At 38.8% G+C, this 11,700-nt stretch overlaps 1 protein-coding gene across 1 annotated transcript in view; it reads left to right on the top strand.

The window, feature by feature from the left end:
* The first annotated feature begins 1,413 nt into the window (after positions 1 to 1,413).
* Positions 1,414 to 11,700, top strand: part of LOC136864950 (pickpocket protein 28) — a 434,926-nt gene continuing 424,639 nt past the window's right edge. Inside the window, exon 1 of the mRNA XM_067142357.2 lies at positions 1,414 to 1,524. The gene's annotated coding sequence lies outside the window, so the exon portion shown is untranslated. The remainder of the gene's footprint in view (positions 1,525 to 11,700) is intronic.

The raw sequence follows: 11,700 nt of genomic DNA, 5'->3' as shown, positions 1-11,700 counted from the left end.
TATACATAGTCTGTTGTTATTTACTGTAAGCAGTGTAGCCAGCTTTAGACTAGAGTGCGTGTTTCGTTTAAATCTTTTAGTATCTTGTAGAATTAGGAAATATTCAACATGTTTAGTCATGTCGGATAGAGATATTCAGCATTTCCATGTCCTTTATTCAACTGTATGTTTTTGGGTGTGTGCTGATTGCTTATATAACTTAAGAAAGTGTGTTTGTTATCATGTATAGCCTGTTTTAAATAAAGAAATTAGTGCTCGAATTCCATAATGCATGTATTAGAGATTTTCTTCTAATGCTGAATAGAAAGGGAATTTCGCAAACATGTCTAATATAATCAGAAAAATATGCCTTCCCAAACTGACTGGCATGTAATTTTCAACTTTATGCCTATCACCCTTTTCTTTATAAACAGAGGCTACTCTAGCAACTCTCCATTCATTTGGTATAGCTCCTTAATGTAAGCAATAATGAAAAAAGTATCTCCCGAAACCTTTTCAATTCCAGCGGTTTTTTCTAGTTTTCAACTTTTGTATCTTGATGTAAATGTCACTGTTGTCATATGTAAATTTTAATACTTTAATACTTTAATACTTCTTTAGAATTAGTCACCTCCTCTATCTGGACATTATCGTTGTAACTAACAATCTTTATTGTTCATTAATGATTCATTAATGATTCCCGGAATGTCCTTCTTGGAATCGGTTTTTCCTTAAAGTAGCTATACATTCCCTTCCATTATTCACTAAAATTTATATGACCACCGATTATGCTTGCCATCATGTTATCCTTAGCTGACTTCTTTGCTAGATTCAATTTCCTATTGAGTTCCTGCAATTTCACCTTACTTCCACAGCCATTTCTAACTCTATTTCTTTCCAGCCTGCACCTCCTTCTTAGACACTTTATTTCTCTGTTATAATGTAGTGGATCTTTACCATTCCTTACTACCTTTAAAGGTACAAACCTATTTTAACATATCTTAACAATTGCATTAAACCCATCCCAGAGTCTGTTTACATTTTTATTTACCGTTTTCCACCGATCATATTTACTTTTTTAAACTCCGTCATGGTACTGCCTAGCAGTACGACAAAAACAGCTTCGTGATCACTAATGCCATATATTACTTCGGTTTATCTATATAGTTCATCTTGTTTTACCAGCACCACATCCAGAATATTCTTCCCTTTAGTTGGTTCAATCACTTTGTGAATCAGATACCCTTCCCATATTTACTTATTTACCATTTGTTTGTCATGCTTCCTGTCGTTCGCATTACCTTCCTGCTGCTGTCTGCTCACACGGCCCACCTGCGACTGTTAGTTGCCACGCCTTCCTGGCCTCCATGATCTCGGCTCCGCTTCTCTTGCGTATATAAGTCGCCGCTGTCCTGTTACCGGCAGTCTGGCATTCTGTGTTAACTCGAGCGAAGGGAACAGAAACTGTTACGCACGGCTGGTCTCTTGGGATTTTAAAATTTTTCCATCTTCATTGTGACATCTTTATTATCTTCACATTGCTGGGTGAGCAGTACTTTATTATGTTACTCTAGACACTCTGGACTAATCTTCTCCAACTTTGCCGCTCAGGCCTTATTTGTAATTCAAACTTACCCCTTTCTAGGGCAGGTATCACTATGTATTTCACGAACTTCTATCGTCAACGCTTAGGTACTAAGTTTTGCATGTTTGTGCCACAAGGACTCATAGCTTGGGCGAAAGTTTTAATATTGAATCAAGTGAAAGACTGCCTAATACGGAACTGTGCATGTGATAGAATAACTTTCAATTATTGCAGCCTGATTTTTACCATCTCTCACCCTGACCACTCCCATTTCTTTTCTCTTTTTCTTGTCACTGTTAACATTGCTTATTATTTCCTGTCATTTCCTTTCCTGTCCCTCTAATCTTTTCCTTTTTCATAATTTCCGTGATTCTAAATTTGTAAAAGTGGCCGTCGTGTTTCATCTACTATGAATGTCAGTGTTTAGCTATTGCACATATTCTCCTAAGGTGTAAAATAATTATTTTGATCTCTTCTTAATGTCTATAAAAGTGTTTTATTAGCAAAGAACTCTAGTCGCTATCACATAAGCCTTGCCTATCATGGCCGTGTTTTTAGTATCTACGTAATTATACCTAGGTCTAGTCATGGTGTAATGATAAGTTATTTTTATAGACGTCTTTGTATTGGCAAAGTAATATTGTAAAATTCTAGTCACGATCTTAATGATCGTCTTCCTTAATGAGCACCATAACGTATTTTAAGTTATTTATTTATGGTCTGAAGTAATGATATCATAATTTAATGTTGGTATTTGTGGAAACCCCTGATTGTAAAACTCTTTCTTCTTTGGGTGTTATCAATACATTTTTGTGATTTTGAACTTTGTTATTTGAGCTTCCCTAGCTGTCCTAACTTCTCCCTTTTTTCCTCCTGCTTACTATGCGCTTACCACGTCATACCTACTGGAAAAATGAGCCAGTGAACTCTGTGCAAATTCTGCTGATATGTTGAGGTTTTGATTTGTGATTATGCTACGCGCTGTGTTTTCCTTTTTTCGGTCTGGCGCTGAAACTTGGTAATATTTGGTGTCTGCCACGTAACTAACTTGCCTTGTGGTCTCTATTGTACACGTCCTTTGGCCCAGGGTTTCATTTCTGCTTCAGCGCACAGGCAGATTGCTACTTAATTTAGCATTCGTACACGATTCGACTATTCACTGAGTTAGTACTGTTTAACACACCTAATCTGGATACGCTAAATGTACCCCCGTACCACCGTAACAAAACCGAGATCCCCCGCTACAATCACGTTCCTTTCCTTATCGTTTCCCACATTATGAAATTATTGCCTACTATCTTTAGATATGAGCCTTACAGCTAGTATTTCCTGTTTGTCATCTTTAACTTTTTAGTAGCTTACAAATTCTTCTTTCACCAGAACGAAAACTAACCCTCCTACCATTCCTATCTTATCTCTACGATACACACTCCAGTTCCATGAGAAAATTTCTGCATCCATTATATAATTCCTCAGCCATGATTCAACTCCTATTACAATATCTGGACCATTCAACTCCCATTGTAGAAAAGAACGGGAAAATCGGTGAAAAGTGACTGTCAATCACAAAGAGCTTTCTGCCAGCATTGCGATAGAGCCACTTGAAGAACACATAATCAGTAGCACTGATGCAATGAGAAGGGAATCGTTCAATCAGTCAGTCAATCAAAAAATGTAATCAAGCAACTACTATGATCTGCATTTAGAGCGAGTTTCTTCTTAAGTAACTTCAAAGGATTTGGAAATTTATCGAACACTTCTCTTTGTAAATTATTCCATTAACGAACTCCTCTTCCTATAAACGAAATTTGCCCTAATGTGTCCTCTTGAATCCCAAGTTTATCTTATATCGTGATTTTCCTACTTTTAAAAACGCCACTCAAATTGTTTCGTCTACTGATGTCATTCCATGGCATCTCTCCACTGAAAACTTGGAAGATACCGCTTAGTTGAGCAGCTCATCTCCTTTCTCCCAAGTCTTCTCTGCCCCAACTTTGCAACATGTTGTCGAAAATCAACCAGAACAAATCGATTTGCGTTTCTTTGGACTATTCCAGTTCTCGAATCAAGTAACCCAGGTGTGGATCCCCTACGCTGAAACCATACTCTAATTTTGGTCTTACCAGTGACTCATATGCCATCTCTTTTACACCTTTACTACAAACCCTCGACACTCTCTTAACCTATGAAGAGATCTGTAACCATTTTTTACAATCCAGTTTATGTGATTACTCCAATGAATATCTTTTCACATATTGAAACACTTAGGTACTTACAATGATCCTCATGAAGAGCTTTCACACCATCAACACAGTAATTAACACTGAAAGGACTTTTAATCTTTGTGAAACACACAGCCCGAATTTTCGGCCCGTTCATCATCAAAGCATCAAAGCATTGTCGAAGTATTTTTGCATTCTCTCACAGCCTTGTATTTTATTTCTATATATCTTACTACGAGGGCTGATCAACAAAGACTGAGACTGATTTTTTCATATATGTTTATTACTCCATTTCAATTTTTACATGATCGTTTTCAAAGAAGTTCCCTCCTACTTCAATGCACTTTTTATAGCTTCTCTGCCAGTCCTTGAACACATATTAAAGACCATTCTTTGTCAGGTCCTTGGGAATCGCCTCACTTTTCTTGAGCACTACTTCAGAGTTCTCTAATCGAATGCCCCTGAACTTTGGCTTTAGTGATGGGAATAAAAAATCACAGGGTGCAAGATCAGCCAGAAACTGCATGACCTGATTTGCGATGTGAGACCGTGCATTGTCATGATGAAGACGCCACCTATTCCGAGAAAGCTCTGGTCGCTTATTTGCAATGTGCTTCCTCATTGTAAACGATACTGACGTGTCGTATACTGCTGTAACAGTAGTGTGAGGGGGAACGGAATACTGCGTCACCTCCATTGTCTGGTATGCGAAATGTACGTAGCGTCTACCCAATACAGCATTACTACCAACCTACCAATACAAGAGTGTTGCCCCCTACGGACATTATACATAAAAACCCGCTCTTTTCCAATATTTATGTTACAGATAGGAAACAAAAAATCAGTCTCAGTCTTTGTTGATCAGCCTACGTTCTTTACTCATATCATTCATGTACCGGGTGGTTCTCTTGCGCCTACTAATTATGTTTTATGCAGCCCCACAAACGTTTGATCCCGTGTAGAGTCGATATTTCTCTAACAGCATCCATTGTGATGCTAATGCCACGTAAGCTCAGCATGCAAGCGATTATGACCACACCCGACAGTTGCTATAGTCCGTTTGAAGAAACATTTCATCATTTAAATCATGTATTGTATTGTATTGTATTGTATTGTATTGTATTGTATTGTATTTCGTCCAACTGATCATACAGTGATATGGGACACGTCAATAATCATATTTACAGTAACAAAGGATAAAACAGTAATATACATGCCATGATAAATAAAGAGAAATATACAATGTGGTAAAGAGGCACAGATTAAAAAACAAATTTAAAAAAGTGATACATAAGTTAATTTTCAAGGGCTAAGTATTCTTCAATAGAATAAAAACAATGGTTAGAAACAAATTTGAATAATTCTTTCTTAAATTTTGAACATGGTTTTATCTGCTTAATGCAGTCTGGTAATTTATTAAATAAATGTACTCCTGCATAACTCAAACTTGATTCATATAGCTTAGTTTTGTGTGGTTCTATGTGCAGCCTGTGTTTATTTCTAGTATTATACCTATGTACATCAGAGTTTATGGTGTAGCTGTTTACATTCTCCTTCATATATACAAGTGTATGGAAGATATAAAGGCTAGGCAATGGTAAAATAAAATAAAGTTTAAAGTATTTCTTGTAGCTTGTCCTCCTGCCGACACCGGCCATTCCTCTAATTATTTTCCTTTGTAACTTAAAGATGACTTCGCTATATTGTGAATTCCCCCAGTAAATGATTCCATAGGTTAGTATGGGATGGACACATGCAAAATACATAATTTGGCAAGCCTTTAAATTAAAACTATTTTTCAAAGATATTATCATGAAATAAATTCTACTAAGCCTTTTCCCTATAAACTCTGTATGTTTATCCCAGGTTAATGATTCATCCATCCACAAGCCAAGAAACTTTGTTGATGATGAGTACTCAATTATGGTCTCTCCAAATGATATTGGACTAACTTCCATATTTAAATTAATCTTATGGTGAAATCTAATCACAGAAGTTTTCTGTTTACTTAAAATTAATTTATTATCTTCAAGCCAGCTCAGGATATTACTCACTATATTGCCTGCCTTCAATTCTAACCCTTCAGAACTTTCATCAGCTACAAAGACAGTAATATCATCTGCAAACAAAGTTAATTGCACTCCTTGAATATCATAAACAATTTGGACGATATCATTAATAAATACTAAAAATAACAATGGTCCTAAAACTGACCCCTGTGGAACACCATGCTCTATGTTTCTGGCACAGGAATACACATTCTTAATTACATTTTTGCTCAAATCAGTACCGGTATATGAATCTACGTCAGTATTCCAGGTTACCATGCTAATATGTCGTGCCTAGTGATCGGGTGTAGCAAGCCCTAATTAATGCTTCAAATGAGCTTACAGAGAAGTGAAGAGCGTAAGAAATGGTTAACTGACGGAGTAATGTACTCTAATATATTGTTACTATAAGCAAGCACGCACTGTTCCGCCGTAGCGCATGTGGTTAAACGCTAGCCTAGCAATTAATGATACATATATACTAGAGCTTTCAATAGTTTTTGCATTGATATTGTAACAGTAAATACAGCACTTTGACGAGCATTAGTTAGACGCAGGGCTTGTACCGTTTCTGATTGAATTGCTTGCAGAGGAAAGGGGTGTCTTGAAATGATTCTTAAGTTCTTTTTTAAAAATTCAGAATTTATTAACAAATTTCAAAATTATATCACCTTCATACAACAAATATGCAGGAAATGGCTCTTTCCTCATCCAGGCTGGTGATGTACTCAAAATCCGGCTGCTCTCCTCGAACTGCCATCAGTCTCCTCTCGGCACCATGGAACCACGATTTCTCCCACGATGGAAATTCTAGAAGTTCTGGAATATCCATACGACGTCCAGAAGATCGGGATAACGTAGTAATGTGAGCATTGAGATTAGGTTGCACGGAGAATGACTTATGACTCTACACATTAGCACCTGGGACACGGAAAGAGTTTCTTGTGTAACAGATTCGAATGTTGAACAAAGGAATCACTCGTAGTGTAACATAATCAAGTGTCAATAAAATTTACTAAAGAAAATGTGGTACTTGAAACAGTTAGAAATCATCACACACGAAATATTTGTTTAGGGTTACGTGCAATTTTAACTCAGTCACTTGAAAAAGAAAATGTCTCACCTGTAAACCGATTTGGTTAATTAATTTGAAATTAAATGAAATAGTTTTCACTCTTCCACAGTCCGTGGTTTTATCATACACAGAAAAATACTGTCTATTGAAAACCCACAGTTTAAATACACATTTCATTGCTAGTCATGAATAAACATTTTAATTTCACGGTAAATGTACTCCTTAAACACAGTCTAATGTCTACCATGAATGCAAAGTTCGAATACGTAATTAACTTCTTAGCACAGTTCAGTGTCTACCACGAGTGTACGGTTCAATTACGTGTTTCATCTCTCAACACAGTTAACGTCTTCCATAAATGCATGGCCTAAATAAATATCCATAGTTAGTCATTAACACACGGCTCATTGTCTATAGCGAATGGACAGTTCAAATAAGCGTTTCACAGTCTATCATTAACTCACAGTTCAATGTATGCACAGATTAAATACGTAGTACACGGATTGAAACTAATCACAGTCCAATGCCTACTCTGAATGCAAGAGATACTGGAAAATCCCACGATTTCTATAAGTCCAATGACACAGTCATAGATTGAAATTAATCCATTAATTAATCACTTGTTACAGTCTGAAGAGTTCTAAATCTGACACACACAATTTGCGAAATATTTCAATTAATTGGCAAGGCGAATATCGTTCACAATTTATCACTGTTCGGATTGTTTTGTCAATCATGGGTTATGAACACTTGTAAGAAATGTCAGTTTGAAACGTCTGTCCGAATAGACCACCATTAAAGTTTAAATCAGTCTTAAATGAGCCTAGATTCTATCACTCGTGAATCACGGGAACTCGGCAAAATATAATTATCACTTGCAACTCGCTGAAATATTTATAAGTTCAAATGTGGACTATAAGTCTTGAACTGGTGAAATGAGATTATCACTCGCGTAGCGTTGAAATTCTTATAAGTCCGAACTCAGTACTGTGGAGTTTAAGTCTTGAACTAGACGAAATCAGACTATCACTCGCGTAGCGTCGCGGTACCCACGAGCCGACCGGCGGGTTCGACTGTGGCACAGAGGATCCGTGCTCTCGCCCGCTGTTCGCCTCATGAACTCCACACACACTGTTCTACTTAGGGAAGCAGCTCTCAATTTATACACGAACCAAGCCAAAGTCTGTCTTTACATTTTGCTCAACAACTTCGTTGTCTCTTGCCAGATTTTCAACAAACCTTGTAGGAATGGAGATAAAATGTGGGGCTACACGATGATGTTGTTAATTTTATCGAACTAATGTGAGGAAGGTTATTAGCCGAAGAACCATTCGAACATTCCATACTGACGTAGGCTCTTTCCGTGTCACGGGGAGACAGGCTGTGACGTCAACGCGCTCTACGTCACGCATACAGATTGCTCGCTGTCCCTGGCTGTCTTCTGCTGCTGAGCCGGTGCCTACAACGAAAGTTAAGTTTTAATTGCGGGAACTTAGTTCCGTACCACCGTTCCCGGTACATCATGATTGTTTTAATACTCACACACAGGCCAGTGTATGCCAAATGCAAACAGTAGAACGCCGCTGTTATTGATACTGTACGCTGCACTGTTATACGGCTTCGATGAGTCACTTCAGTCATTCGTCACGTTTTCCACAGGTGAATACGTGGGCATGCTCCTTATCTACGGGGAGGCAAAAAATGCCTGCCAGGCACTACGGCTGTACTAGGAAAGGTATCCAGACAGGCGACGTCCGACTGAAAAGATTTCATCATTGTTGAAAGACGTGTGCTTACAACAGGCCTAGTAGTATAGCAATGTATGTTCTAAACCACCTCGTCAGCTTTTTAGTCAGCACCCGAGGTGAAAGACACCGGCCACGAGACCATGACGTCACGAGCACGTGGTCTTGTTTATAAACAAAAGGACGTGCTATTGACAGCTGTTACCTTGAGAGACCCTAACCTGACATTTTAAGCACGTGGGCGCGGCTAACCTCACTGCTGCCATCTTGACAGGTCCTAACCTTACTTTCTGTGAACAAGTGAACCTAGCTAACCTCACTGCTGCCATCCTAACAAGGTGGGCGAGGAACATGAATAAGTTACAGCTGTCAAGATGAGAGCTGCCAACTTGATAGGTCCTAGCCTTTCATTTTTGGATACGTCGGGCTCAGAATTTGAACAAGTGAACGTGGCTAACCTGACAGCAGATATCTTGACATGTCCTAACCTCGTGCACTTCTTTGGTGAGGATTTTGAAAACGTGAGCATGGCTAACCTCGCTGCTGTTATATTGACAGGTCGGCGCGAAATTTTTCAAAACGTTACCGTGGCTAACCTCATTGCTGCCATCTTAACAACGTGGGGCGCGGAAGTTTGAACGATACCTAACCTCACAGCTGTTATCCTGACGGGACTTAGCCATGTGCTTTTTGACAAGCGAAATTTTGAACGATCCTAACCTCACTGCTGTTATCTTGATAGGTCCTAATCACTTTCACTTGCTTGGCGTGGACATTTGAAAAAATGAACGATCCCTAACTCACTGCTATTGTCTTAAGGGGACTTAAGCCACGAGCTTTGGTGAGGTGCGGAATTCCCTACACTACCCTGGAGGGGTCTAACCTCAGAGGTCTCTAGTCTTATAACAAGCTACCCTTCTAGAATATCTTGAAGGGGCCTAAAATTAAAGGTATCTAGCTTTATGGCAAGCTGCCCTTCTCGACATGCCCCTTCCCGACAACATCTTGGAGGAGTCCAGCAAAACAGGATTATAGTTTTAATGCAATATGCCCTTCTCTTCATGCCCCTTCCCGAAACCATCTCATAGGGGTATTAAGAACCGAAGTATTTAAGGCAAGATACCCTTCTCGACATGCCTCTTCCCGTTACCATCTTGGAGGAGCCTAAGGACCATAGTTTAAGGCTAGCTGCCTTTCTTTTCAATCAATCAATCAATCAATCAATCAATCAATCAATCAATCAATCAATCAATCAATCAATCAATCAATCAATCAATCAATCAATCAATCAACCAATCAATCAATCACTACTGATCTGCATTTAGGGCAGTCTCCCAGGTGGCAGATTCCCAATTTGTCGTTTTCCTAGACTTTTCTTAAATGATTGCAAAGAAATTGGAAATTAATTGAACATCTCCCTTGGTAAGTTATTCCAATCTCTAACTCCCCTTCCTATAAACGATTATATGTCCCAATTTGTCCTCTTGATTTCCAACTTTATCTTCATACTGTGATCTTTTCTTCACTCATAAGTACCCAAGATTCCATCTTCTTTACTCTATCTTGTAGATGCATAGTGGTAGAGTAGATTTTCTTTTCATAATGAAATATATCAATTGAAACAGCTCGAGTGACCTAAAGCGATCGTCACAAGTGCCCAGTTATACTCGTGATTACGGTTAAGTCTGATGTGAAGGTATTGAGATTATTTGTCCTATGCGAGATTTAGCTCGTAGAATGCGCATTTTACCGTGAATTACCTGGAATTTCTTTATGTTTACTGCGAGTGTAAGGAGGCGTTGTCTTCATAATTTGAACCATACGAGCACTGCATGAATATTTTCTTAAGATGATGTGATTTAATGTCTATTCTAAAAAGGTCTTCTTGTGTGATAATATCATGTGCGTACATTGTACAGTTGCGTATATTACGTAATATTGGTGCCGTGATGATTGTGATATGTTTGTAATGATGGGGTAAGTAATTGTGAATAAGTGTTGTGCGCTTGAAGTATAGTGAATAATACAAGGACAGGGTCGTCGATAAAGTGTTTAATGGTGAAATAATGTTGTTATAGTAAAATGGTTCGTTGAGAATAGGTATTATGAAGCATAATGAGTAAGTTCAGAGATTTTCAATGAACTTAGGATTGAGAAGTGGATTTAAGCGTTCATCATACAAGTTAAGAATCCGAGATGGGCACGCAGTAAGGCTGTTATTAATTTTTCTTGTAACATGTCCGAAGGTTATGAGTAGAGATTGGCGTACGATCATCGAGACACTATTTTGCGGCATGATATGGTACGGATATCGAATATTTTGAACGAACGATAGTAGTATAATGGGAGAGTTCGGCGGCCTCCTCCTCCTCCCGCGGCGCGGGAAATTTGAATTCTGGTGGGAAATTTGAATTTTGGCGGGAGATTTGAATTTTGGCGTGAGATTTGAATTTGTAAACAAAGCCACGTGCTTTTTGACAGCCGTCATCGACAACAACGCATTGCTAACCTCACTGATACCATCTTGACGGGCCTAAACCTCAGTGGTACCAACTTAACCTAACTAGCGCGAGGTAAAAAAAAGCCACGTGTTTTTTGACAGCCACGTGCTTTTTGACAGACAACAACGCATCGCTAACCTCAGTACTGCCATCTTGACAGGCCTAAACCTAAGTAGTGCCAACTTAACCTAACTAGCGCGAGGTAAACAAAGCCACGTGCTTTTTGACAGCCACGTGCTTTTTGACAGATTTGTAAGCAAAGCCACGTGCATTTTGACAGCTGTCATCGACAACAACGCATCGCTAACCTCAGTACTGCCATCTTGACGGGCCTAAACCTCAGTGGTACCAACTTAACCTAACTAGCATGAGGTAAACAAAGCCACGTGTTTTTTTGACAGCCACGTGCTTTTTGACAGACAACAACGCATCGCTAACCTCAGTACTGCCATCTTGACGGGCCTAAACCTCAGTAGTGCCAAATTAACCTAACTAGCGCGAGGTAAAAAAAGCCACGTGCTTTTTGACAGCCACGTGCTTTTTTG

The sequence above is a fragment of the Anabrus simplex genome, chromosome 2 (genome assembly GCF_040414725.1).
Source record: "Anabrus simplex isolate iqAnaSimp1 chromosome 2, ASM4041472v1, whole genome shotgun sequence".
NCBI classification, from domain to species: domain Eukaryota; kingdom Metazoa; phylum Arthropoda; class Insecta; order Orthoptera; family Tettigoniidae; genus Anabrus; species Anabrus simplex.
This window is presented reverse-complemented; position numbering and strand designations above follow the sequence as displayed.